Raw genomic sequence first — 20,957 nt, 5'->3', positions numbered from 1 at the left:
GGTATAGTTATTAGTACTACGGTTCAGGAGGTGGTATAGGTATTAGTACTACAGTTCAGGAGGTAGTATAGGTATTAGTACTACGGTTCAGGAGGTGGTATAGGTATTAGTATTCCTAGGTATAGTTATTAGTACTACGGTTCAGGAGTTGGTATAGGTATTAGTACTACGGTTCAGGAGGTAGTATAGGTATTAGTATTCCTAGGTATAGTTATTAGTACTACGGTTCAGGAGTTGGTATAGGTATTAGTACTACAGTTCAGGAGTTGGTATAGGTATTAGTACTACAGTTCAGGAGTTGGTATAGGTATTAGTACTACGGTTCAGGAGTTGGTATAGGTATTAGTACTACAGTTCAGGAGTTGGTATAGGTATTAGTACTACAGTTCAGGAGTTGGTATAGGTATTAGTACTACGGTTCAGGAGGTAGTATAGGTATTAGTATTCCTAGGTATAGTTATTAGTACTACGGTTCAGGAGTTGGTATAGGTATTAGTACTACGGTTCAGGAGGTAGTATAGGTATTAGTACTACGGTTCAGGAGGTAGTATAGTTATTAGTACTACGGTTCAGGAGGTAGTATAGGTATTAGTATTCCTAGGTATAGTTATTAGTACTACGGTTCAGGAGTTGGTATAGGTATTAGTACTAAGGTTCAGGAGGTAGTATAGGTATTAGTACTACGGTTCAGGAGGTAGTATAGGTATTAGTATTCCTAGGTATAGTTATTAGTACTACGGTTCAGGAGGTAGTATAGGTATTAGTATTCCTAGGTATAGTTATTAGTACTACGGTTCAGGAGTTGGTATAGGTATTAGTATTCCTAGGTATAGGTATTAGTACTACGGTTCAGGAGTTGGTATAGGTATTAGTACTACGGTTCAGGAGTTGGTATAGGTATTAGTACTACGGTTCAGGAGTTGGTATAGGTATTAGTACTAAGGTTCAGGAGGTAGTATAGGTATTAGTACTACGGTTCAGGAGGTAGTATAGGTATTAGTATTCCTAGGTATAGTTATTAGTACTACGGTTCAGGAGTTAGTATAGGTATTAGTACTACGGTTCAGGAGTTGGTATAGGTATTAGTACTAAGGTTCAGGAGTTGGTATAGGTATTAGTACTAAGGTTCAGGAGTTGGTATAGGTATTAGTACTACGGTTCAGGAGGTAGTATAGGTATTAGTATTCCTAGGTATAGTTATTAGTACTACGGTTCAGGAGTTGGTATAGGTTTTAGTATTCCTAGGTATAGGTATTAGTACTACGGTTCAGGAGTTGGTATAGGTATTAGTACTACGGTTCAGGAGTTGGTATAGGTATTAGTACTACGGTTCAGGAGGTGGTATAGGTATTAGTATTCCTAGGTATAGTTATTAGTACTACGGTTCAGGAGGTAGTATAGGTATTAGTATTCCTAGGTATAGTTATTAGTACTACGGTTCAGGAGTTGGTATAGGTATTAGTACTACGGTTCAGGAGGTAGTATAGGTATTAGTATTCCTAGGTATAGTTATTAGTACTACGGTTCAGGAGGTAGTATAGGTATTAGTATTCCTAGGTATAGTTATTAGTACTACGGTTCAGGAGTTGGTATAGGTATTAGTACTACGGTTCAGGAGGTAGTATAGGTATTAGTATTCCTAGGTATAGTTATTAGTACTACGGTTCAGGAGTTGGTATAGGTATTAGTACTACGGTTCAGGAGTTGGTATAGGTATTAGTACTACAGTTCAGGAGGTAGTATAGGTATTAGTACTACGGTTCAGGAGGTAGTATAGGTATTAGTATTCCTAGGTATAGTTATTAGTACTACGGTTCAGGAGTTGGTATAGGTATTAGTACTACGGTTCAGGAGTTGGTATAGGTATTAGTACTAAGGTTCAGGAGGTAGTATAGGTATTAGTACTACGGTTCAGGAGGTAGTATAGGTATTAGTATTCCTAGGTATAGTTATTAGTACTACGGTTCAGGAGTTAGTATAGGTATTAGTACTACGGTTCAGGAGTTGGTATAGGTATTAGTATTCCTAGGTATAGTTATTAGTACTACGGTTCAGGAGTTGGTATAGGTTTTAGTATTCCTAGGTATAGGTATTAGTACTACGGTTCAGGAGTTGGTATAGGTATTAGTACTACGGTTCAGGAGTTGGTATAGGTATTAGTACTAAGGTTCAGGAGTTAGTATAGGTATTAGTACTACGGTTCAGGAGGTAGTATAGGTATTAGTATTCCTAGGTATAGGTATTAGTACTACGGTTCAGGAGGTAGTATAGGTATTAGTACTACGGTTCAGGAGTTGGTATAGTTATTAGTACTACAGTTCAGGAGTTGGTATAGGTATTAGTACTAAAGTTCAGGAGGTAGTATAGGTATTAGTATTCCTAGGTATAGTTATTAGTACTACGGTTCAGGAGTTAGTATAGGTATTAGTACTACAGTTCAGGAGTTAGTATAGGTATTAGTACTACGGTTCAGGAGGTAGTATAGGTATTAGTATTCTTAGGTATAGGTATTAGTACTACGGTTCAGGAGGTAGTATAGGTATTAGTACTACGGTTCAGGAGTTAGTATAGGTATTAGTACTACGGTTCAGGAGTTGGTATAGGTATTAGTACTAAGGTTCAGGAGTTAGTATAGGTATTAGTACTAAGGTTCAGGAGTTGGTATAGGTATTAGTACTACGGTTCAGGAGTTGGTATAGGTATTAGTATTCCTAGGTATAGGTATTAGTACTACGGTTCAGGAGTTGGTATAGGTATTAGTACTAAGGTTCAGGAGTTAGTATAGGTATTAGTACTACGGTTCAGGAGGTAGTATAGTTATTAGTACTACGGTTCAGGAGGTAGTATAGGTATTAGTACTACGGTTCAGGAATTGGTATAGGTATTAGTACTACGGTTCAGGAGGTAGTATAGGTATTAGTACTATGGTTCAGGAGTTAGTATAGGTATTAGTACTACGGTTCAGGAATTGGTATAGGTATTAGTACTACGGTTCAGGAGGTAGTATAGGTATTAGTATTCCTAGGTATAGGTATTAGTACTAAGGTTCAGGAGGTAGTATAGGTATTAGTACTACGGTTCAGGAGGTAGTATAGTTATTAGTACTACGGTTCAGGAGGTAGTATAGGTATTAGTACTACGGTTCAGGAATTGGTATAGGTATTAGTACTACGGTTCAGGAGGTAGTATAGGTATTAGTACTATGGTTCAGGAGTTAGTATAGGTATTAGTACTACAGTTCAGGAGTTGGTATAGGGATTAGTACTACGGTTCAGGAGGTAGTATAGGTATTAGTACTACGGTTCAGGAGTTGGTATAGGTATTAGTACTACGGTTCAGGAGTTGGTATAGGTATTAGTACTAAGGTTCAGGAGGTAGTATAGGTATTAGTACTACGGTTCAGGAGGTAGTATAGGTATTAGTATTCTTAGGTATAGTTATTAGTACTACGGTTCAGGAGTTAGTATAGGTATTAGTACTACGGTTCAGGAGTTGGTATAGGTATTAGTACTAAGGTTCAGGAGGTGGTATAGGTATTAGTACTAAGGTTCAGGAGGTGGTATAGGTATTAGTACTAAGGTTCAGGAGGTAGTATAGGTATTAGTACTACGGTTCAGGAGGTGGTATAGGTATTAGTACTAAGGTTCAGGAGGTAGTATAGGTATTAGTACTACGGTTCAGGAGGTAGTATAGGTATTATCTCCATCACTATGGGAGAGGTTCTGTAGAGCCTTGGGTTTAGGAATTAGGGTACATTATTAGTCTTTACGGTTTCGTACTATGGATTAGGCTACTGTATTAGAGTTGAGGGTTTAGGGTACAGCATTAGTGTTTAGGGTACAGTACTAGATTTTAGTTACTGTACTCACTACGTGACAGGTTCTCCAGAGCCTTGCCCAGCGTCTTGCTCTCCTGCAGGATGAGGTTGAGTTCATCAAAGTCACCGCTCTCCCTCCGTTCCCACCACGGGTGCTCTATAGATCGCGGTACTGAAACACAACCACAACCATAGGACAGCGTCACCTATGCATCACCTATATGCCACCTATACACCACCTATACCACCACCTATACACCACCTATACACCACCTATACACCACCTATACACCACCTATACACCACCTATACACCACCTATACACCACCTATACACCACCTATACACCACCTATACATCACCTATACGCCACCTATACGCCACCTATACACCACCTATACGCCACCTATACACCACCTATACACCACCTATACACCCCCTATACGCCACCTATACACCACCTATACACCACCTATACACCACCCATACACCATGTGGACACCACCTATACAGCACCTATATGCCACCTATACACCACCTATACACCACCTGTACACCACCTATACACCACCTATACACCACCTGTACACCACCTATACACCACCTATACACCACCTATACACCACCCATACACCATGTGGACACCACCTATACACCACCTGTACACCACCTATACACCACCTATACACCCCCTATACACCACCTATACACCACCTATACACCACCTATACACCACCTATACACCACCTATACACCACACCACCTATACACCACACCACCTATACACCACCTATACACCACCTATACACCACCTATACACCACCTATACACCACCTATACACCACCTATACACCACCTATACACCACACCACCTATACACCACCTATACACCACCTATACACCACCTATACACCACCTATACGCCACCTATACACCACCTATACACCCCCTATACGCCACCTATACACCACCTATACACCACCTATACACCACCTATACACCACCCATACACCATGTGGACACCACCTATACAGCACCTATATGCCACCTATACACCACCTATACACCACCTGTACACCACCTATACACCACCTATACACCACCTGTACACCACCTATACACCACCTATACACCACCTATACACCACCCATACACCATGTGGACACCACCTATACACCACCTGTACACCACCTATACACCACCTATACACCCCCTATACACCACCTATACACCACCTATACACCACCTATACACCACCTATACACCACCTATACACCACACCACCTATACACCACACCACCTATACACCACCTATACACCACCTATACACCACCTATACACCACACCACCTATACACCACCTATACACCACCTATACACCACACCACCTATACACCACCTATACACCACCTATACACCACCTATACACCACCTATACACCACCTATACACCACACCACCTATACACCACCTATATACCACCTATACACCACCTATACATCACCTATACAGCACCTATACACCACCTATACATCACTTATACGCCACCTATACACCACCTATACGCCACCTATACACCACCTATACGCCACCTATACACCACCTATGCGCCACCTATACGCCACCTATACGCCACCTATACGCCACCTATACGCCACCTATACGCCACCTATACACCACCTATACGCCACCTATACACAACCTATACGCCACCTATACGCCACCTATACACCACCTATAAACCACACCACCTATACATCACCTATACACCACCTATACGCCACCTATACACCACCTATACGCCACCTATACACCACACCACCTATACAGCACCTATACACCACCTATACATCACCTATACACCACCTATACATCACCTATACAGCACCTATACAGCACCTATACATCACCTATACACCACCTATACACCACCTATACACCACCTATACACCACCTTTACACCACCTATACACCCCCCAATACACCACCTATACACCACCTAAACACCACATATACACCACCAATACACCACCCATACACCACCCATACACCACCCATACACCACCTAAACACCACATATACTCCACCCATACATCACCTATACACCACCCATACATCTTGTGGACACCCCTTCAAATTAGTGTATTTGGCTATTTCAGCCACACCCGTTGCTGACAGGTGTATAAAATCGAGCTCACGGCCATGCAATCTCCATAGACAAACATTGGCAGTAGAATGGCCTTACTGAAGACCTCAGTGACTTGCAACATGGCACCGTCATAGGATGCCACCTTTCCAACAAGTTAGTTCCTCAAATTTCTGCCCTACTAGAGCTGCCCCCGGTCAACTGTAAGTGCTGTTATTGTGAAGTGGAAACGTCAAGGAGCAACAACGGCTCACCCGTAAAGTGGTAGGTCCCGCAAGCTCACAGAACGGGACCGCAGAGCGCTGAAGTGCGTAAAAATCGTCTTTCCTCGCTTGCATATCTCACTACCGAGTTCCAAACTGCCTCTGGAAGCAACGTCACCAAAATAACTGTTAGTTGGGAGCTTCATGAAATGGGTTTCCATGACCGAGCAGCCGCACGCACACAAGCCTAATATCACCATGTGCAATGCCAAGCCTCAGCTGGAGTGGGGTAAAGCTCGCCGCCATTGGACTGTGGATCAGAGGAAACGTGTTCTCTGGAGTGATAAATCACGCTTCACCATCTGGCAGTCCAACGGATGAATCTGGGTTTGGTGGATGCCAGGAGAACGCTACTCTTAACGCTACAGCATACAAGGTCATTCTAGACCTTTCTGTGCTTCCAACTTTGTGGCAACAGTTTGGGGAAGGCCCTTTCCTGTTTCAGCATGACAATGCCCCCGTGCACAAAGCGAGGTCCATACAGAAATGGTTTGTCGAGATCAGTGTGGAAGAACTTGACTGACCTGCACAGAGACTTGACATCAACCCCATCGAACAGCTTTTAGATGAATTGTAACGCCAACTGTGAGCCAGGACAAATCGTCCAACATCCGTGCCGGACCTCACTAATGCTCGTGGCTGAATGGAAGCAAGTCCTCGCAGCAATGTTCCAACATCTAGTGGAAAGCCTTCCCAGAAGAGAGGAGGCTGTTATAGCAGCAATGTTCCAACATCTAGTGGAAAGCCTTCCCAGAAGAGAGGAGGCTGTTATAGCAGCAACGTTCCAACATCTAGAGGAAAGCCTTCCCAGAAGAGTGGAGTCTGTTATAGCAGCAATGTTCCAACATCTAGTGGAAAGCCTTCCCAGAAGAGTGGAGGCTGTTATAGCAGCAATGTTCCAACATCTAGAGGAAAGCCTTCCCAGAAGAGTGGAGGCTGTTATAACAGCAATGTTCCAACATCTAGTGGAAAGCCTTCCCAGAAGAGTGGAGGCTGTTATAGCAGCAATGTTCCAACATCTAGTGGAAAGCCTTCCCAGAAGAGTGGAGGCTGTTATAGCAGCAATGTTCCAACATCTAGTGGAAAGCCTTCCCAGAAGAGTGGAGGCTGTTATAGCAGCAATGTTCCAACATCTAGTGGAAAGCCTTCCCAGAAGAGAGGAGGCTGTTATAGCAGCAATGTTCCAACATCTAGTGGAAAGCCTTCCCAGAAGAGTGGAGGCTGTTATAGCAGCAATGTTCCAACATCTAGTGGAAAGCCTTCCCAGAAGAGAGGAGGCTGTTATAGCAGCAAAGGGGGAACCAACTCCATATTAATGCCCATGATTTTGACGAGTAGTTGTCCATACTTTTGGTCATGTCGAGTATGTAAATCAAGCATAGGTATCAATAGGAGTTTTCTTTATGGAAAAGCTTGGAGGAAAGTCAATGTATCCTTTCCAGGACCACTGGTCTCCCTTCAGCCTTTAGCACGATTAACCCTTCAGCCTTTAGATTAACAGATGAAAATGGGTCAAACAGGAAGAGCGGTAAGGATCCAGATTTCAGCATCATCACACCAACGTCCTCCAGTCTCTGTCTCCCACTCCCTCTTCTTCTGAGATGTTTAATTGATGAATGGGGAGATATAGATATGTGAAGCCCTAGCTTCAAATCCATTATGACCCCTATTACTTCTCATATGGATGTCAGAACATTTGATTCCTCTCACCATCACTTCACATCCAATCAATGATCACCTTGAGAAAGGTTTGCGTTTGGAATGTGGAACACATACAGTACCAGTCAACAACATTTTTGACACACTTACTCATTCAAGGGTTTTTTTCTTTCAATTTACTATTTTCTACATTGTACAATCAAAGGGAAGAAATCTAAAAACTATTAAATAACACATATGGAAGTTAAGACTTTTTTTTGTTTAACAAATCAAAATACATTTTATATTTGAGATTCTTTAAAGTAGCCACCCTTTGCCTTGATGACAGCTTTGCACACTATTGGCATTCTCTCAACCAGCTTCATGCGGTAGTCACCTGGAATGCATTTCAATTCACAGGTGTGCCTTGATAAAAGTTGATTTGTGGAATTTCTCTCCTTCTTAATGCATTTGAGCCAATCAATTATGTTGTGACAAGGTGGTGTGGTAAACCGTGGGGTGCTGGGTTGAGCGTGCAGAGATTGACACAGGGACAGGGAGGTTTTAGTCTGCAAAAACAACTTTACTAAGACAGAAAATAAACACAACAAAGAAAATCCCGTAGGTTTAGCTCGGTCCTTCTCCTCCACTGTGGCTCGGTGTCGGTCTCTCCCTGTTCTCCCTTGCGGTGTGCCACCATGATCCTTTTATTTGGCCTCCACAGCTGGTTGACACTTTCCTCTAATTACCTCCACTTAGATCTGTCCGTGTCGGGGTGCCCAGCTCCCGTATTCCCAGACCAAGGTCATAGTATGGCAAGAACAGCTCAAATAAGCAAAGAGAAACCAGAGTCCATCATTACTTTTAAAACGTGAAGGTCAGTCAATCTGGAAAATATCTTGAAGTGCAATCGCAAAAACCTATGATGAAACTAGTTCTCATGAGGACCGCTACAGGAAATCGGAAATTAACTGCACCTCAGATTGCAGCCCAAAAAATTATTCCCGGAGTTCAAGTAACAGACACATCTCAACATCAACTGTTCAGAGGCGACTGCGGGAATCAGGCCTTCATGGTTGAATTGCTTCAAAGAAACCACTACTAAAGGACACCAATGAGAAGAAGAGACTTGCTTAGGCCAAGAAACACAAGCAATGGACATTAGACTGGTGGAAATCTGTCCTTTGGTTTGATGAGTCCGAATTTGAGATTTTTGATTCTAAACGCAGTGTCTTTGTGAGACGCAGAGTAGGTGAATGGATGATCTCCGCACGTGTGGTTCCCACCGTGAAGCATGGAGGAGGAGGTGTGATGGTGTGGGGGTGCTTTGCTGGTGACACTGTCTGTGATTTATTTAGAATTCAAGGCACACTTAACCGGCATGACTTCCACAGCATTCTGCAGCTATACTCCATCCCATCTAGTGAGACTATCATTTGTTTTTCAACAGGACAATGACCCAAAACACACCTCTGGGCTATGTGACCAAAAAGGAGAGTGATGGAGTGATGCATCAGATGACCTGGCCTTCACAATCACCCAACTTCATCCCAATTGAGATGATTTGGGATGAGTTGGACCGCAGATTGAAGGAAAATCAGCCAACAAGCGCTCAGCATATGTGGGAACTCCTTCAAGACCGTTGGAAAAGCATTCCTCATGAAGCTGGTTGAGAGAATGCCAAAAGTGTGCAAAGCTGTCATCAAGGCAAAGGGTTGCTATTTGAAGAATCTAAAATATTACTTATATTTTTATTTGTTTAACACTTTTTTGGTTACTACATGATTCCATATGTGTTATTGTCACGCCCTGACCTGAGAGATCCATTTTTCTCTGTTTGGTTGGGTCAGGGTGTGATGTGGGGTGGGCATTCTATGCTATCTATTTCTTTGTTTTGGCCGAGTATGGTTTCCAATCAGAGGCAGCTGTCTATCGTTGTCTCTGAGTGGGAATCATACTTAGGTAGCCTTTTTCCCACCTGTGTTTGTGGGTAGTTGTCTTCTGTTTTGTATAGTGTACCTGACAGAAAGAACTGTTTGGCTTTTCGTTTTGTTATTTTTTGTTTGAGTGTTTTTGATAAATAAAATCATGAACACGTACCATGCTGCGCTTTGGTCCCCTTCTTCCGACGAACGCCGTTACAGTTATTTCATAGTTTTGATGTCTTCACTATTATTTTACAATGTAGAAAATAATAAAAATAAAGATAAACTCTTGACTGGTACTGTAAATATATATATTTTCAAAAAAAATATATGGGGTATTGGAAATGATGCAGACAATTACATCGATGGAAGCTACAATCTGTCTGCAATATTAAAGCTGATCTACCCCCTAAAAAAATATTGACAAAAATGAATCAAGTTTGGTCAGGTTTCTTTACCTAAGTTTAGTCAGGTTTCTTTACCTACGTTTAGTCAGGTTTCTTTACCTTTAAAGGGATAGTTAACCATATTACTAAATAAGTATCACAAGTATCTTCGTCTTCTGACGATAATGCGAAATCGTCACCTGAGAATGTAGACCAAAACGCAGCAGGTCTGCAGTTGTTCATTTTGAACATTTAATTAAATCAACACGAATACAAAAACAACAAACAAGAAAACGAACGATAAACTGACAGTCTGCAAAGCATAGGCTCAACACAGAACAATCACCCACAAATCACACACACAAACACACCCTAATATATGGGACTCTCAATCAAAGGCAGATAGACAACACCTGCCTTCAACTGAGAGTCCCAACCCCAATTAACCAAACATAGAAACACACACACCAGACTAACCATAGAATACAAACACATAGACCATCAACCAAAAACCCCGGAAATACTAAATCAAACACCCTTTACACAAACACACCACCCCGAACCACATAAAACAAATACCCCCTGCCACGTCCTGACCAAACTACAAAACAATTAACCTTATATACTGGCCAGGACGTGACAGTACCCCCCCCTTAAAGGTGCTACCCCAGAAGCACCTTAACAAAAAATAACCCCAAGCAACACCAAAAAAAATTCCCCCTTACTAAACCACATAAAACAAATACCCTCTGCCACATCCTGACCAAACTACAAAAACAATTAACCTTATACTGGCCAGGACGTGACAATAAGTGGGAATTTCACTTTTTTTGAAGTTAAGCTTATTATCGACTTCCCTAGGGTGTTGATTTTTGCCAAAACATTTTTAAAATTAGTTTGCTGGTTATTTAGCAATATCCAGAAAAAATGTGGATAGCATTTTTGTAAAACGTAGCAATGCTAGTGGCAACACGTTGTATCAGTTAGAAGTGCTTTCAAAAGCATTGGGAAACCATGCTGAACACAGAGCTCTTTTCCCAATGTCAGAGTGCACAGGGAAGCAGGAGGGTCGAAGTCAGGCGCAGGAGACACAAGTCCGTGTACACACGTAATTTTAATGATATCCACACGTAGCCCAGAAAACAGGGAAGGCAGGGCAAAGCAAAACAAATGCCCAAAGCAAACAGCCCGCACGCAGCTTAGGGACGCAGCCCAAAACCCACAGGCAGAGGGAAAAACACCTGAACCTCTGAACAAACTCCAGACAACAAATAATCACGCACTCAGCACAACCTACACAGAACGACTAAATACCCTCCCCCACTAATGAACTAATACTAAACAGGTGCCAACTAAACTAGACCTAACCAACAGAAAATAAAAGAGGATCGGTGGCAGCTAGTAGGCCGGCGACGACGGCGCCACCTTCCGTCGATGTTGTGACACCCAATGCTTCTGAATGCACCACTAATTAATGCAATCTCTTTCCGCTAGCATTCTCACCAGGAGAATCTGGACATTGCTAAAATAATAAACAAACCAATTTTTAAATGATAAAACGCAACACTCTGGAGGAGTCGAAAATCTAAACCTTCAAAAACGTTACTTTAAAGTAGACCATGTGTAAGGAGACGGTTAAGATTTCAAAATAATTTCATAAAATCAATAAAATACAATTAAATATTCCTCCACAGAAGCCCAGCCAAAAGCCTCTCTCCAGCAGCAGAACTCGAGCCGGTCCAATTTAGGAGAAAACAAGCATCTGAAGTGGATCAGATGGATCGGGTCTCTACCAAGCTGGACCGTGAGCATTATTAACACAGCGGCAGTGGACCCCTCGACTACATCTGCCTCCCTGCGAAGGCTGTAACTGGTCCAGGAGTTTTTGCAGTCGTTCCACAGCAGTACGCTGCTATAACCCCTGTTCTAGGAGGAAGCACCGATGCAGCAAGTTCGATCTGCTGGTAAATCTTGAGGTTTTGCAATGGAGAGGATTCTCAGGGTTTATTCTAACAAACTTGATCGTACCCTGTGTTAATTACAAATGTTATACTGCAAAATAAAGTATTACGTAATAGGATATGTTTACAACAAATATTTGTTGTTCCTTGGAAAGGTAAAGAGTGTAAATACAAAAGTGACTTGGATTTGCTGACACTGAAAAAGGAGAGATGCACACAGAGAATCTTCAACATAAAATGCCACGTTGATCAACTGGCCACACTCTTCAAACTGCCAGACAGTACGGAGCCTCCACCAACAACTGCCAGACAGTACGGAGCCTCCACCAACAACTGCCAGACAGTACGGAGCCACCAACAACAACAACTGCCAGACAGTACGGAGCCAACAACAACAACTGCCAGACAGTACGGAGCCACCAACAACAACTGCCAGACAGTACGGAGCCACCACCAACAACTGCCAGACAGTACGGAGCCACCAACAACAACTGCCAGACAGTACGGAGCCACCAACAACTGCCAGACAGTACGGAGCCACCAACAACAACAACTGCCAGACAGTACGGAGCCACCAACAACAACTGCCAGACAGTACGGAGCCTCCACCAACAACAACTGCCAGACAGTACGGAGCCACCAACAACAACAACTGCCAGACAGTACGGAGCCACCACCAACAACTGCCAGACAGTACGGAGCCACCAACAACAACAACTGCCAGACAGTACGGAGCCACCACCAACAACAACTGCCAGACAGTACGGAGCCACCAACAACAACTGCCAGACAGTACGGAGCCACCAACAACAACTGCCAGACAGTACGGAGCCTCCACCAACAACTGCCAGACAGTACGGAGCCACCAACAACAACAACTGCCAGACAGTACGGAGCCTCCACCAACAACAACTGCCAGACAGTACGGAGCCACCAACAACAACTGCCAGACAGTACGGAGCCACCAACAACAACAACTGCCAGACAGTACGGAGCCTCCACCAACAACTGCCAGACAGTACGGAGCCACCAACAACAACAACTGCCAGACAGTACGGAGCCACCAACAACAACTGCCAGACAGTACGGAGCCACCAACAACAACTGCCAGACAGTACGGAGCCACCAACAACAACAACTGCCAGACAGTACGGAGCCACCAACAACAACTGCCAGACAGTACGGAGCCACCAACAACAACTGCCAGACAGTACGGAGCCACCAACAACAACTGCCAGACAGTACGGAGCCACCAACAACAACTGCCAGACAGTACGGAGCCACCAACAACAACAACTGCCAGACAGTACGGAGCCACCAACAACAACTGCCAGACAGTACGGAGCCACCAACAACAACTGCCAGACAGTACGGAGCCACCAACAACAACTGCCAGACAGTACGGAGCCTCCACCAACAACTGCCAGACAGTACGGAGCCACCAACAACAACAACTGCCAGACAGTACGGAGCCACCAACAACAACTGCCAGACAGTACGGAGCCACCAACAACAACTGCCAGACAGTACGGAGCCACCAACAACAACTGCCAGACAGTACGGAGCCTCCACCAACAACTGCCAGACAGTACGGAGCCACCAACAACAACTGCCAGACAGTACGGAGCCACCAACAACAACTGCCAGACAGTACGGAGCCTCCACCACCAACAACTGCCAGACAGTACGGAGCCACTAACAACAACTGCCAGACAGTACGGAGCCACCAACAACAACTGCCAGACAGTACGGAGCCTCCACCAACAACTGCCAGACAGTACGGAGCCTCCACCAACAACTGCCAGACAGTACGGAGCCACTAACAACAACTGCCAGACAGTACGGAGCCACCAACAACAACTGCCAGACAGTATGGAGCCTCCACCAACAACTGCCAGACAGTACGGAGCCACCAACAACAACTGCCAGACAGTACGGAGCCACCAACAACAACTGCCAGACAGTACGGAGCCTCCACCACCAACAACTGCCAGACAGTACGGAGCCACTAACAACAACTGCCAGACAGTACGGAGCCACCAACAACAACTGCCAGACAGTACGGAGCCTCCACCAACAACTGCCAGACAGTACGGAGCCTCCACCAACAACTGCCAGACAGTACGGAGCCACTAACAACAACTGCCAGACAGTACGGAGCCACCAACAACAACTGCCAGACAGTATGGAGCCACCACCAACAACTGCCAGACAGTACGGAGCCTCCAACAACAACAACTGCCAGACAGTACGGAGCCACCAACAACAACTGCCAGACAGTACGGAGCCACCAACAACAACTGCCAGACAGTACGGAGCCACCAACAACAACAACTGCCAGACAGTACGGAGCCACCACCAACAACTGCCAGACAGTACGGAGCCAACAACAACAACTGCCAGACAGTACGGAGCCAACAACAACAACTGCCAGACAGTACGGAGCCACCAACAACAACTGCCAGACAGTACAGAGCCTCCACCAACAACTGCCAGACAGTACGGAGCCACCAACAACAACTGCCAGACAGTACGGAGCCACCAACAACAACTGCCAGACAGTACGGAGCCACCAACAACAACTGCCAGACAGTACGGAGCCACCAACAACAACTGCCAGACAGTACGGAGCCTCCACCAACAACTGCCAGACAGTACGGAGCCACCAACAACAACAACTGCCAGACAGTACGGAGCCACCAACAACAACTGCCAGACAGTACGGAGCCACCAACAACAACTGCCAGACAGTACGGAGCCACCAACAACAACTGCCAGACAGTACGGAGCCTCCACCAACAACTGCCAGACAGTACGGAGCCACCAACAACAACTGCCAGACAGTACGGAGCCACCAACAACAACTGCCAGACAGTACGGAGCCTCCACCACCAACAACTGCCAGACAGTACGGAGCCACTAACAACAACTGCCAGACAGTACGGAGCCACCAACAACAACTGCCAGACAGTACGGAGCCTCCACCAACAACTGCCAGACAGTACGGAGCCACTAACAACAACTGCCAGACAGTACGGAGCCTCCACCAACAACTGCCAGACAGTACGGAGCCACTAACAACAACTGCCAGACAGTACGGAGCCACCAACAACAACTGCCAGACAGTATGGAGCCACCACCAACAACTGCCAGACAGTACGGAGCCTCCAACAACAACAACTGCCAGACAGTACGGAGCCACCAACAACAACTGCCAGACAGTACGGAGCCACCAACAACAACTGCCAGACAGTACGGAGCCACCAACAACAACTGCCAGACAGTACGGAGCCACCAACAACAACTGCCAGACAGTACGGAGCCACCAACAACAACTGCCAGACAGTACGGAGCCACCAACAACAACTGCCAGACAGTACAGAGCCTCCACCAACAACTGCCAGACAGTACGGAGCCACCAACAACAACTGCCAGACAGTACGGAGCCACCACCAACTGCCAGACAGTACGGAGCCACCAACAACAACAACTGCCAGACAGTACGGAGCCACCACCAACAACTGCCAGACAGTACGGAGCCACCAACAACAACTGCCAGACAGTACGGAGCCACCAACAACAACTGCCAGACAGTAATTAACAAAAATTAAATAAACAAAAAAAAGTGAACAGTAAATATTACACTCGCACAACTTCCAAAATAATAGAGACATTTCAAATGTCATATTAAGTCTATATACAGCGTTGCAACGACGTGCAAATAGTTAAAGTACAAAAGGGAAATATTTACATAAATATGGGTTGTATTTACAATGGTATTTGTTATTCACTGCCTGCCCAAATATTGCTGTTGTGATGGCACATTGTGGTATTTCACCCAATAGATTTGGGAGTTTATCAAAATTGGATTGTTCATACATTTGGCAGGAGGTTAGGAAGTGCAGCTCAGTTTCCACCTCATTTTGTGGGCAGCGTGCTCATAGCCTGTCTTCTCTTGAGAGCCAGTGTTTGTGAACAGAGCCCCAGGACCAGCGTGCTGAGGGGACTCTTCTCCAGGTTCATCTCTCTGTAGGGGATGGCTTTGTTACGGAAGGATGGGGAATCACTTCCTTTTAGGTGGTTGTAGAATTTAACGTCTCTCTCTCTCTCTCACAGCAGAACTCACAGTAGAGCACCCTTACATACAGAGGACACATTTCATTTGATTTTTTTAAAACTCAATATTAAGACATTGTTCTTAATATTACGTATTCTCAGTGTAGATTTCATCTTTGTGTCATGAATAAAATCCACGAGACTTGTCAAATCGACTGGGATTAAATGAGGAGGGTATCCTGTGGTCCCTCAGTTAGTAGGGCATGGTGCTTGCAATGCCAGGATCGTGGGTTCGATAACATACCAACAGAGAAGGTAACATTTAACTGTTGTCTTCCAGTAGAACTTTTCCTTTAGAATTTTTGTTTCTTCGTTTACAGGTCGGTTTGTTACAGAAAAAAAAAAGTCAGGTACTGTATACTAAGTATAGAAGCCCATTATATTCTGGTGCAGCTTTGCGAGGAGCACAGCTCTTGTTTCATGTATTTTGCCAGTCTGGCAAAGCTTAAGGAACAAAGAGAGAGAAACAGCAGAGTGGCAGGGAGAAGCAGCCAGGGCCACCGGAGTAGACACACGTTCTCTCTTTCATTTCCTCCTGATTGTGAGTGATGGTCTGACCACAGCCTGAAATAGACTGGAACTGGCACGAGAATGAGAGCAATACTGAATTATTGAAGTTTCTGCCTCTCCCCCTCCTATCTCTCTCGATCTGTCTCTCTCTATCTCTCTCTTTGCATCCCACCTTCTATCTCTCTCTCCACTATCCCTGTCTCCTCTCCCTATCTCTCTCGATCTGTCTCTCTCTATCTCTCTCTTTGCATCCCACCTTCTATCTCTCTCTCCACTATCCCTGTCTCCTCTCCCTATCTCTCTCGATCTGTCTCTCTCTATCTCTCTCTTTGCCTCCCACCTTCTATCTATCTCTCTCTCCACTATCCCCGTCTCCTCTCCCCATCTCTCTCCTTCCCTCCCTCTCCAACCTCTACATCTCTCTCTCCATTTAACCCAACCTATGAGTCCCTTACATCACCCTTCATTCAATCTGTCCCCAGTTATCTGTAGAACCTCATTACATCACCCTTCATTCAGTCTGTCCCCAGTCATTGTCTGTCCCCAGTTATCTATATAACCTCATTACATCACCCTTCATTCAGTCTGTCCCCAGTTATCTGTAGAACCTCATTACATCACCCTTCATTCAGTCTGTCCCCAGTTATCTATAGAACCTCATTACATCACCCTTCATTCAGTCTGTCCCCAGTTATCTATAGAACCTCATTACATCACCCTTCATTCATTCTGTCCCCAGTTATCTATAGAACCTCATTACATCACCCTTCATTCAGTCTGTCCCCAGTTATCTATAGAACCTCATTACATCACCCTTCATTCAGTCTGTCCCCAGTTATCTATAGAACCTCATTACATCACCCTTCATTCAGTCTGTCCCCAGTTATCTATAGAACCTCATTACATCACCCTTCATTCATTCTGTCCCCAGTTATCTATAGAACCTCATTACATCACCCTTCATTCAGTCTGTCCCCAGTTATCTATAGAACCTCATTACATCACCCTTCATTCAGTCTGTCCCCAGTTATCTATAGAACCTCATTACATCACCCTTCATTCATTCTGTCCCCAGTTATCTATAGAACCTCATTACATCACCCTTCATTCAGTCTGTCCCCAGTTATCTATAGAACCTCATTACATCACCCTTCATTCAGTCTGTCCCCAGTTATCTATAGAACCTCATTACATCACCCTTCATTCAGTCTGTCCCCAGTTATCTGTGCTATAGAGTCTTGAATAGCGTATTCATCGGGCACTGGCCCACTGGACAATGAACCATGACTAATTTAATGGGAAAATTACGTCCAATGACAGAGGAACTGACAGGACTAATAGAGGTGCCATTGGAGCAACATAAAGACTTCTATAATGACAGACTGTAGATATAGCTATACTCACAGGACTTAGATTCTGCTGAAGGAGGGGAGATGTTAGACACAGCCAGATCACTCTTGGATTTCTTGGGTTTGTTCGGGTGGATCTGCCAGTGCTTCTCATAACTCCTGAAGTCAGGACCTCCCTCACTCTCCGCTGAGAGAAGAAGGTACCAGAACAGTAGTACACACACAACGACAAGGAATGTGTGCGTTTGTGTGCCTGTGTGGACGTGTTTAACTATACTTGTGAGGACCAAAAGTCCCCACAACAATAGGAAACAAACACAAATTTCACAAATTTCACAAATTTCACCAAATGCTATTTTTAGGGGGTTTACGGTTAAGGTTAAAATTAGTGTTAGAATTAGGTTTAAGTTTAGGATTAAGATTAAGAGTTAGGGTTAGGTTTAGGGTTAAGGTTAGGTTTTGGGGTAAAGGTTAGAGTAAGGGTTAGTGGTTAGGAAAAACAGGATTTTGAATGGGACTGAATTGTGTGTCCCCCACAAGGTTAGTTAAACAACATTTACATTTACATTTAAGTCATTTAGCAGACGCTCTTATCCAGAGCGACTTACAAATTGGTGCATTCACCTTATAATATCCAGTGGAACAACCACTTTACAATAGTGCATCTAAATCTTTTACGGGGGGGTTAGAAGGATTGTTTGTGTGTATTGCGTATGTGTGTACACGATTGCTCACACGTGCATGCTGTGTGAGTTTCCGTGAGCTTCTGAGTGTAGGCGTGTACATGTGCACGTGCACGTGCATGCATATGTGTCTGTGCTCCTACCTGCACCGCTCTGGGCCCACAGAGCGGCGGAGCCCGCCAGTGTTCTGTGCAGCTTGCCGGGGCTGCCTGGCTTGGTCTGCAGGTGGCTGATGAGAAAGGGTACAGGATGGTCTGGGGTCTGGTTGATCAGACTGGCCATCATCTCCTAGCAGGAACGGCAGAACAGAGACACGTCAGAAAGACAGACAGAGGAAGAGGGGGAGAGAAAGAGAGAGGAGAGATGGGGAGAGGTAAAGAGAGAGGGGGAGAGGGGGAGAGGGAGAGAGGAGAGATGGGGAGAGGTAAAGAGAGAGGGGAGATGGGGAGAGGTAAAAAGAAAGAGAGAGCGGAGAGATGGGGAGAGGTAAAGAGAGAGGGGAGAGGGGGAGAGGTAAGAGAGAGGGGAGAGGGGGAGAGAGGAGAGGAGAGATGGGGAGAGGTAAAGAGAGAGGGGAGATGGGGAGAGGTAAAAAGAAAGAGAGAGCAGAGATGGGGAGAGGAGAAAGCGAGAGAGAGGAGAATGGGAGAGGTAAAGAGAGAGGGGAGAATGGGGAGAGGTAAAGAGAGAGAGGAGAGAGGTAAAGAGAGAGAGGGGAGAGGGGGAGAGGTAAAGAGAAAGATGGGAGAGTGGGAGATGGGGAGAGGTAAAGAGAGAGAGGGGGAGAGGTAAAGAGAGAGAGGGGAGGAGGGGGAGAGGTAAAAAGAAAGAGAGAGCAGAGATGGGGAGAGGTAAAAGAGAGAGGGGAGAGGGGGAGAGGTAAAAAGAAAGAGAGAGCAGAGATGGGGAGAGGTAAAGAGAGAGGGGAGATGGGGAGTGGTAAAGAGAGAGGGGAGATGGGGAGAGGTAAAGAGAGAGAGAGGAGAATGGGAGAGGAAAAGCGAGAGAGAGGAGAATGGGAGAGGTAAAGAGAAAGATGGGAGAATGGGGAGAGGTAAAGAGAGAGATGAGAGAGGTAAAGAGAGAGAGGGGAGAGGGGGAGAGGTAAAGAGAAAGATGGGAGATGGGAGATGGGGAGAGGTAAAGAGAGAGAGGGGAGAGGTAAAGAGAGAGAGGGGAGAGGGGGAGAGGTAAAGAGAGAGAGGAGAATGGGAGAGGTGAAGAGGGAGAGAGGAGAGGGGGAGCGGTAAAGAAAGAGGGGAGAGGGGGAGAGGTAAAGAGAAAGATGGGAGAGGGGGAGAGGTAAAGAGAGAGGGGAGAGGGGGATAGGTAAAGAGAGAGAGAGGGAGAGGGGAGAGGTAAAGAGAGAGGAGAGGGGGAGAGAGATAGGGAGATGGGGAGAGGTAAGAGGGGGAGAGAGAGGGGGGAGAGAGGGGAGAGGGTAAGAGAGGGGGAGAGAGAGGGGAGAGCGGGGGAGAGTGAGATGGGGGGAGTGGAGAGGTAGAGAGAGGAGGGGGAGGGAGAGAGGGGAATGGAGAGATGGGGAGAGGGGGAGGGGGGAAGGGGAGAGGTAAAGAGTGAGGGGAGAGGGGGAGAGATAAAGAGAGAGAGGAGAGGGGAGAGAGAGAAGGGAGAGGTAAAGAGAGAGAAAGGAGAGGGCTTAGTTATTGAAAACAACCACATTTTCAGAAGGGTTCCAGCTATCCTAGTCTTGTCTGTTCTATACAGTATATTAGTCAGCTATCCTAGTCTTGTCTGTTCTATACAGTATATTAGTCAGCTATCCTAGTCTTGTCTGTTCTATACAGTATATTAGTCAGCTATCCTAGTCTTGTCTGTTCTATACAGTATATTAGTCAGCTATCCTAGTCTAGTCTGTTCTATACAGTATATTAGTCAGCTATCCTAGTCTTGTCTGTTCTATACAGTATATTAGTCAGTTATCCCAGTCTTGTCTGTTCTATACAGTATATTAGTCAGCTATCCTAGTCTTGTCTGTTCTATACAGTATATTAGTCAGCTATCCTAGTCTTGTCTCTTCTATACAGTATATTAGTCAGCTATCCTAGTCTAGTCTGTTCTATACAGTCAGCTATCCTAGTCTTGTCTGTTCTATACAGTATATTAGTCAGCTATCCCAGTCTAGTCTGTTCTATACAGTATATT

The 20,957-nt window shown here is 45.1% G+C and overlaps 1 pseudogene across 1 annotated transcript in view; it reads right to left on the bottom strand.

The window, feature by feature from the left end:
• The window catches only part of LOC106579704 (uncharacterized protein C8orf34 homolog), a 154,499-nt pseudogene that overhangs the window by 94,970 nt on the left and 38,572 nt on the right, over positions 1-20,957 (bottom strand). Inside the window, exons 2-4 of the transcript XR_014381715.1 lie at positions 18,935-19,079; positions 18,164-18,295; positions 3,870-3,989 (exon numbers count right to left, since the gene is read on the bottom strand). The product of XR_014381715.1 is annotated as an uncharacterized protein C8orf34 homolog (transcript). The remainder of the gene's footprint in view (positions 1-3,869; positions 3,990-18,163; positions 18,296-18,934; positions 19,080-20,957) is intronic.

Source organism: Salmo salar, chromosome 19 (assembly GCF_965601325.2).
Source record: "Salmo salar chromosome 19, fSalSal1, whole genome shotgun sequence".
In the NCBI taxonomy this organism is placed as follows: domain Eukaryota; kingdom Metazoa; phylum Chordata; class Actinopteri; order Salmoniformes; family Salmonidae; genus Salmo; species Salmo salar.
This window is presented reverse-complemented; position numbering and strand designations above follow the sequence as displayed.